Source organism: Macadamia integrifolia, chromosome 6 (genome assembly GCF_013358625.1).
Source record: "Macadamia integrifolia cultivar HAES 741 chromosome 6, SCU_Mint_v3, whole genome shotgun sequence".
NCBI classification, from domain to species: domain Eukaryota; kingdom Viridiplantae; phylum Streptophyta; class Magnoliopsida; order Proteales; family Proteaceae; genus Macadamia; species Macadamia integrifolia.
Window position 1 is genome coordinate 6517989 of NC_056562.1, and position 5718 is coordinate 6523706.

Below are 5718 nucleotides of genomic sequence, written 5' to 3' on the forward strand. Positions count from 1 at the left end.
TACTTATTTCTAAAATTAGCCAATCAAGAGGGTCCTCATTAGATAAAATTTAGAGTGGCTGCATACACAATCAATCTACGATATACTCAATATGGGGTCTCTAGCAACCCATGGAAATACCCTGGCCCGCAACTATATGTTGTCAATCCCAGTCTGGGACTTAGATGTTCCTATATTCAGGACGATTTTACCTCATTGACTTATAATAATACCCCCAAAAAAGAAAAAGAAAAATTCTAAGCCCTGGCCTCTGCTCAACAAACTATGGTCTAGTCTAAAATGTTGATCCAAAAAACAGTTAAATAGCCCCACAACCTTGTTTAAATACATATACATGACGTCAAAACAAATAAATTCTCTTACCAAATGATATTTTTTTTATGAGGAACCAAGTAGGTTCCATGGTTTTCAATCAACATTTCTTTTTTCTTTTCAAATTGTTAAGTTTTAAAGAATCTCATCGATTAATAATTACAATAACAAATTCCCTACAAAACAATGTACTTATATATACATACATGTACATAAGAGGCATTACATATATGTAACAAGATACTTTTTGTCCAATCTCTCTTATAAATCATCCTAAAAATGTGTTTTATAACATGCTAATCTGTCTAACATGTCTCACTACTTTTACCAAATTAAATTGGAAGAACAAATATTTAAGTCCTCATCCTCTGGTTTGTGCATGAAACCTCTGTTAGCAAATTATGGAACCTCTGTTCGTAAGCGATTTGAGTTTAAGCTTTTGGGAATAGAATGAATTCACTAATTATGATTCCTTGAAAGGACATCAATATACTTCCATTTGTTGCTTCATGAACAATATGATCCTTTGTTTAATATTAACTGTAATCTTTGCTGATCTTTTAGGAAAAAAAAAAAACTCTATAGATGTCCAATTATTTGAAAATTTCTGAATACACACTAAACCATGAAAAGAGAAGCAGTAGCATTGCTGCATACACATTTATGGTGATGGACATAGCATTCTGTGTGCCGAAGAGCGAGGTTGGAATTGCCTTGAGATATTTGAAGAGGTTCTAGCGTTCAGGTGGATGACTCATTCGCTTGCATGGTTATTTTCTGTGGTACCTAATTGCAGTCACCTGTTTACCTAGTATATCACCTTTCAACTTTAGGTGGTCTGTGGGAGAAGTTATACTCTTCTTAGACAACATAATCTGTAATAAGAACTGTACTATATAGTGCATACTATGGCAATCTAGATACCAAAAAAGACAGGATGGAACCAGACTCGGACCAGTTTTTGATTCTCCTCGCTTTTGCTCTTTTTTCTTCTTGGGGGAAGTGAACATTATGTTACAAGCTGAAGCATAAAAGCATTGGCAATTGTTCAAAGATTACAGTTAAGAACATATCATTCTTCTTATCATTGGTCTGCTTTATTTTGTAATTTGTCATCTTCAGTACACATGTTTAATCATAGTGTTGTTCACAAAAATTTAATTTGATTAAAATTGCTCCAAATAAGTCCTGTGGCAAAGAATGGTGGCAACAACATTCAAGCCTCAAGGACCAAACCAAATAAGAACACACCAAAATTTTACAGTAAAAGAGAACCCAAATGAGAACTTTTCTTTGATACCTAGTAACTAGTCAGAATGGCTAAAAAGCTAGTGACTGAACTCAATGGTTCTAAGTCAGTATCAATAGTATACTACCAAAATATGGAATTTCAATCATAATGCGAAAATTGCCTAAATCTACTAGATAAGAAAATAAATTACAGAACAAGTAGGGTTGACTTTGTTTTACACCAACTCTTCTTGTAAACCTATTTATTTTGTAATTATTGTTTTAATCTAGAAATTCTAGGAAATTGTCCCTGGGGTCCTTTCCAGGCCTACTGAACTGAAAGTAGCAGTTACACTATCAAGCATGACGGTGCTCTATCTAAATTTTGTACTGAGTGTCTCATAGAACTGAAATCGATAAGTGTTTTACCGAAAATAGAAAAAAAAAAAAGTGAATTAGAGTTTGTTTTAGCAAACCAAAGTTCTAACAATCGAGTATCTTTGATAGAATCTCAACCTTGAGACAGAGTCCATCATCGACATCACAAATGGGATAGTCCTGAGGGCAGCAATAGTCAGTTCCAGTACAACATACAGCATTCTTATACATGCAGCAGTCATAGATGAGGCAGTAATCATAATATTCATATATGCAGCAGCAAGTCTCTGTGGCTGGACAGTAGTAGTCTCCACATTCACTTGGTGAAGGACCAGGAGAGTTCTTTTGTTGAATAAGAAGCCATGGCATTGATTGCACAAACCCTGTATGGCAAATCAGTGTTCCTATATATATATATATATATATATATATATATATGTACCCACCTATTCCCAACCAATTCCCCATGAATTCTTCACTATCCAATATTCTTCATCTCTTTGTGAACCATATCCTACAATCAATTAAAACTGCATGGTCCATGTCATCTGGATGGCTTCAACAGTACCCATCATAGATACCTTGTACAGTTTATAATGTTAAAAACATTTCCACAGTTTTGGATACTTATTTAGTTCTGAACGAAAAACAAAACTAAAGGTTTACATTTAAATCCAGAAAATCATAGACTTGCCCCTTTATATAGCTGAAATCCCCACACTTATAGGTTGCTGAACAACAGCACAAAGCATAGCACAGTCTTCAGATACATTTTCATTGCCATCAATGCTTACTACTTTGATTTCCTCCTATCCAATAGAACAGCATATATTAGAGAGGGAAGTGAAATGACATAATACACAATTAGATGTTGTGAGCAGTGTTAGTATTGGTAGGATATGTTTAGAGAATGACCTTGGTGACATTGTAGGTTCCATCCATCCCCGTATAAGGATAGCTGGACTTTAAATCGATTCCACCATTATTTATAACCCACTCAAACGCATACTCCATATAACCTCCGTCGCACCCATCATTGTTTGTGTCAGTCTACAATTTTCTGTTCTGAAAGGCTGTTTAGTCCTCAGGAGACTATTGCATTTAGACCTAACATGGCTCCAGTTGAAGAGAATGACGAACAACTCCCTACAAGAATTAACCAAAAGGAGAATGCCATTTAGGTTTGAACTTATAACTAACCAAGCATTCAAATCTTGACCCCTCAAAATCATTACATACTTGAAACAACATCAGCTCCATCAGCTCCATAGACTATGTTGGATGTAAGGGAAATTAAAGGGAAAGAAAATAAAATTTTCTATTTAATAAGGAAACTTGTGTAATCATTACTCTATATGGTTGTCACTAACTCCAAATCATTCTATATTTGGTTATTAAATTTCACTTCGCCTTATATTTAAGCTCCTTGGATTTGAAGAGTACAATAAAAAAGGAGAAAAAAATGTTGTCTTAGAAGAAAAAGCTATATAAAAACTGAATTATTTTGCTTTTTACATCTCCCGATGTCCCAAGTGTACATTCAACAGAGGCCAACTATCATGCTATGACAAATGACTACTTGCAAGCTCACTTGGTTATCCCATTTGATGCAAGAAATTGGACATCCCATCACAGCCCCAATCCCACTGTACTGTGACAACTAAGCAGCCCTTCACATGCAAACCCCGAATTTCATGAATGCACAAAACTCATCGAAATAAACTGCCATATTGTGCTTGGAAAAATCCCAACAATGTCTTATTCAAGGGACAAAAGTGGCTACCGAACTACAGGTTGTAGACTCATTCATCAAAGCTCTTCACCGAGACCGTTACAAGAAGCTTGCATCCAAGTTGAGTGTCCATGATCTTCACGCTCTAACTTGATGGGGAGGAGTCCATAAGACAACTCATGCCACGTCCTCCAGTTTATTTCCAAGCTAACTAACAGCAAATTTATTGATTGCTTACCATCTTAGGATATATTGTATTCTATCATAGATAACACTATCTTAGGAAAGAGAATCTGTAACGGCTCTATAAGACTGTATATAAACCCATTCAATAATTCAATAAAATGCAAGTCTTCTCGGTTTTCTGACAATCACAAATTTATGGGTTCCTCTAGTCTCATCCTCTCTCTTTCTTTTTTTGTCACCTTCCGTTAGCTTGCAATGCAACACTTCAAAAAACGAATCGTTTCAGAACAGAGTTCCTTCATCAACCCTCTCCCAATAATGTCTCTGCAATCACTCGTTATTTCGAAGTAACAAAACCCATTGAACTACCCAAAACGGAACCTTGTAATTTATTCTAAATTTTGTACGGAGTGTCTCATAAAACTGAAACCAATAAGGTGTTTTACTGAAAATAGAACTAAGTGAATTAAAGTTTTTCTTAGCAAACCAAAGTTCTAACAATCTGAGTATCTTTGTTAGAATATCAAACCTTGAGACAAAGTCCATCATCGACATCACAAATGGGATAGTCCTCAGGGAAGCAATAGTCAGTTCCAGTACAGCATACATAGCATACACCATTCTCGTACACCAAATGAGTACTTCTATTTTATCCCTAGAGTCAGAATGGCTAAAAAGCTAGTGACTGAACTCAATGGTTCTAAGTAAGTATCAATAGAATAAAATATATGAAATTTCAATCATAATGTGAAAATTTCCAAGATCTACTAGATTACAAAATAAATTACAAAACAAGTAGCGTTGACTTTGTTTTACAGCTACTCTTCTGGTAAACCTATTTGTTTTGTAATTATTGTTTTAATCTAGTAATTATTGGAAATTGTCCCTGGGTTCCTTTCCTGGCCTTCAGAACTGAAAGTAGCAGTAACACTATCAAGCATGAAGTTGCTCTATCTAAATTTTGTACTGAGTATCTCAGAGAACTGAAACTGATTAGTTGCTTTACCGAAAATAGAACTAAGTGAATTAGAGTTTGTCTTAGCAAACCAAAGTTCTAACAATCAAGTATCTTTGAGAGAATCTCAAACCTTGAAACAGAGTCCATCATCGACATCACAAATGGGATAGTCCTCAGGGCAGCAATAGTCAGTTCCAGTACAACATACGGCATTCTCATACTCACAGCAACCATAGATGAGGTAGTAATCATAATATTCATATATGCAGCAGCAAGTCTCTGAAGCTGGACAGTAGGAATAGTCTCCTCACTCACTTGGTGATGGACCAGGAGAGGGAGGCGCGGGCGAATGGGGTGCATGTGGAGGTAGTGGTGGTGGAACAGATGGAGATGGGAAAGGAGACGGTTAAGGGTTAACGGATTCTTTGGTTGGATGAGAAACCATGGCATTGATTGCACAAACCCCATATGGAAAATCTATGCTCCTCCTTATATATATGTAGGCATCTATTCCCCAACTAGTTCCCCATGATTTCTTCACTATCCAATATTCTTTATCTCCTTGGGAAGACCTATCATTGGCAATAAAATGGTTTTTCAAGAAATCCAAGATGCCTTGTTCTTTAAATGCCACCTTCATTACTCTCATTCCAAAGACTGAGGATGTGTCTACTTTTGCCGGATTTAGGCCAATAGCCATATGCAATTTGATCTATAAAATAATAACAAAGATTATCACCAATAAATTGCAAATGGTGATTGGAGATGTAGTTAGTAAATGTCAGTTAGCATTCATTAAGGGAAGATCAATTGCAAATAATATTCTTCTGTGTCATGACATTGTCAGAGGAATTGAAGATAGATCTCCATAAAGCCTATGACTCTCTTAGCAGAAGGTATTTGATTGAAGTTATGAAAATGA